The sequence below is a fragment of the Trachypithecus francoisi genome, unplaced genomic scaffold, assembly GCF_009764315.1.
Source record: "Trachypithecus francoisi isolate TF-2019V2 unplaced genomic scaffold, Tfra_2.0 Lachesis_group8, whole genome shotgun sequence".
In the NCBI taxonomy this organism is placed as follows: Eukaryota; Metazoa; Chordata; class Mammalia; order Primates; family Cercopithecidae; genus Trachypithecus; species Trachypithecus francoisi.
The window spans coordinates 61,191,899-61,195,319 of NW_022681473.1; the positions used below are offsets into that span (position 1 = coordinate 61,191,899).

The 3,421-nt window shown below is 37.7% G+C and overlaps 1 pseudogene; it reads right to left on the reverse strand.

The window, feature by feature from the left end:
- Nucleotides 1–274: 274 nt before the first annotated feature.
- LOC117081321 lies at nt 275–1,257 on the reverse strand (annotated as a pseudogene).
- Between the last annotated feature and the right edge of the window lie 2,164 nt (nt 1,258–3,421).

Consider the following 3,421-nt stretch of genomic DNA (forward strand, 5'->3'; position numbering starts at 1 on the left):
CCCTGCTTAACCCTATTGTCTATGGAGTGAAGACCAAACAGATCCGAGAGGGAGCTATCAAAATGTTCACTCACAAAGATTGATTTACAGGCAATCCAACCCATCATTCACTGTTCCTAATAACATACCTAGTAATTCTTGTCATGCAGAGTTGTACTTTAAGAATCTTTGTATTATTTTAGTTTACACAGGATAAGTGCAAATTTTATTCCTTTATGATTTGCAGAATATCTTGATATGAAATTCATTTACAAAACAATTATCTAGTGAAATCTCAAAATTGACTTTTGTCAGCCATATCCACACCCTCAAGAAGTAAAGAAATAAGAGATCTTGAGGTGAAAGTATGGACCACATGCTCACGAATCTGCTTGGTTCTCACACCATAGATAATAGGATTGAGGGCAGATGGAATGACCCCATAGAGGTTGGCAACAATAATGTGGACATAATGGGGAATTTTTTGCCAAATCGATGGGTGAGGAAGGAGAAGAGTGAGGGTGTATAGAAAACACACAGCACACCAACATGTGAACCACACGTGCTCAGTGCTTTATGACGAGCTTCTTGAGATGGGAGGTGGAAAACAGCTTGGAGAATGTGCAAGTATAGGAGATTCCAACAAGTGTGACATCCGAAATAAGAAAAGAAGCCACAAAAAGCCCATAAATCACATTGAGGTGAATGCTAGCACAGGCCAACTTGCAATGCCCATGTGCTCACAGCAGGAGTGGGCAATAATCCGAGCCTCACAGAAGGGCAGATGATGGTTTAGGTAGACAATGGGCAACATGAGCAGGACTGGGCGCAATATAATGCCCACACCAATGCCTGCCAACACTCGGGGTGTCAGAATAGAGGTATAGTGGAGTGGTGTACAGATGGCTACATAGCAGTCAAAGACGATTGCCAGCAGCACAGTGGACTCCATTCCTGTGAAGGTGTGTATCAGAAACATCTGGGCTACACAGGCTCCAAAGCCAATTTTATGTGCATCAAACCAGAAGATACCTAACATACGAGGCACTGAGGATGTTGAGAGGGCTAGGTTATGGCTGATAAGATGGCTAGAAAGTAGAACACAGGGTCCCAAAGAGTATGCTCAGACCAGATTGTCAGTAGAATTGCAGCCAGCAGAGCAATTCAGTAAACAGAGCAAAAGGGCAGGGAAATCCAGCCATGGAAAGCCTCAAGTCCTGGGATGCCTGTCAGAAAAAAGGTATCTGGGTAGAAAATGGTGGTGTTGGTGTGGAACATCTTGCCATTAATGACAAAAGCAGTAGCTGAGCACCCGTAGAAGGAAAATTTAAATTTATAAATGTTTAGCTCAAAACCTCTCCAACAAGCTTAATTTTATGTCTAGTTTTATTATTAGAAAACTAATGCCAAAGTTTGAGTACAAAGTCAGATCTAGACATGGACTGAGCATTCTTCGACTGGAAGACAAATTAGCTTTATGACTCAGAGGGAGACCTGAGTCTTCCTCTGGGATTCTGGACAATAATATACTCATTTGTTCAAACCCCATACAAAACCTGGAAAGAATTTCAAAAATGAAGGTTAAGTTATAGTGAGATGTCAGTCTTTTCTGAAGACAAAGCAGACCTTAATTATACAGGTCAACATACAAAATCACAGAAAGACAGACACTGATACCTGCCCACCAAACATGACAGTATATACAAAAATCTGAGGGTAACTAGCCATGAAGAATGACAGAAAATCTAGCAGAACTCTTAAACCGGCTTATTTGGTATCAGTAATTTCCATGGTGCATATTTAGAAAACCATACCCAAAATAAAAACTTATGCTTTATTAGTTTGTTCTTTATATGTTTATTCCTATACCCCATAGACACACTGTATTATATAATACTTTAGATGTGAAAATAGTTGCACAAAGGTGAAAAACACTGCAGCTGGAAATCACCCCCAGAACAGAAATGTGTGTTTTTGCCAGTAGTCTTCTGGTGAGAATATAATTTATAAATAAGACCAACTTTTCTACTGGCTGATAAATTCCCAGGAATATTAATTGTATCTAATATTGTTGGGAGTGGGGAAATAAAGGGGTTTGTTGAAATAAGGAAACTTGAGAGAAATTTTAAAAAGGCAATGACAGTGGCTGGCACCAGGCTAAAAAGATCCATGTTACTGATTTCCCACACTGCAGCTTTGATCTTCCATTTCCCTCCCTCCGTCCCTCTCTCCCTTCTTTCCTTCCTTCCTTCTTCCTTCCAGAAAGAAAAGATAACATAGGACTATTGCAAAAAGAAGGAAAAAATGGAGGGGTATAGAAAAAAATGGCAGGAAAGAAGAAAAATATTTTAAAAAGAAAAGTAGAAGAAAGAAATAAAAAAAGAGAAAAAAGGAAGGGAGGAAGGTCTGTCTTGAATCTAATTGACTCCAGAGAAAAATAAGAGGGGAAAGTTCAAATTTTGAAAAATACTTTAAAAATACAGTTTTTGAAAACTATTGAAAATACAGTTTTTGATTCCAGAGAAAAATAACAAGGGAAAGTCCAAATTTTGGAAAGTATTTTAAAAATATAGTTTTTAAAAACCATTAAAATATAGTTTTCCTAGCCAGTAAATTTTGCAAGATTATATAAAGTTCATATCCAGTATTCTTATTTTTTTTGCCACCCTCTTTGCAATCAAATGTGTAAATCTGCATGTATCTGTGGTCCTCTGATAACATTGTTTACTATTATCATTGTGGTTGCTTTTATTAAAAATTATGCCTTAATACACGATTATCCCTGGAAGTGGAAATTTTCATTTATACCACAACTTGAAGTTCCCTTTGCAGATAGTTACTTTAAAAATTTAAGTGTTTCAGCCTGATTCATTAAGACCTCTTTCTGTCAGGAAATCTTTCTATAATAGTGAGATATCGAATATCAGCTTAATATGTTCAGCTGTAGCCTGTTCCTTAGTTGTTAGACAAGAGCCTCTGATCACTGTACATAGCTATGACATATTTAATGAGAAACTCACCTCCAACAGAGAGCTCTAGCATATCTACTAGAGGGAAGAGAGTTTTACTCTGTAAGTAGTAAGGGCCCTATGGGTCATGTCTAGAATTACAGCCAACTCAAATTTCTTCTATCAACCAGGAATAACTTATCAGAGTCTCCTTGGAAAGATCCCATTTTCTACACCAGGGATAGAGGGACAAGAGCAGAAGTAAACATCCCTTCCCATCCTCTCTTCTGACACATACACATACATTGTAAATAGGAAGTCAGATACACAAAAATAATGCTCCCAAAACATATTCACATGAGGCAAACTGAATCTCTTGAGTAAATGTTCTGTCTGAATTTATGAGATGTTATAATATTGCAGATTTAGGTCCTCAATTACCAATGGATGTATTCCCCTTTCCCACATCAATGCTTTAGCACTCACCAATAATT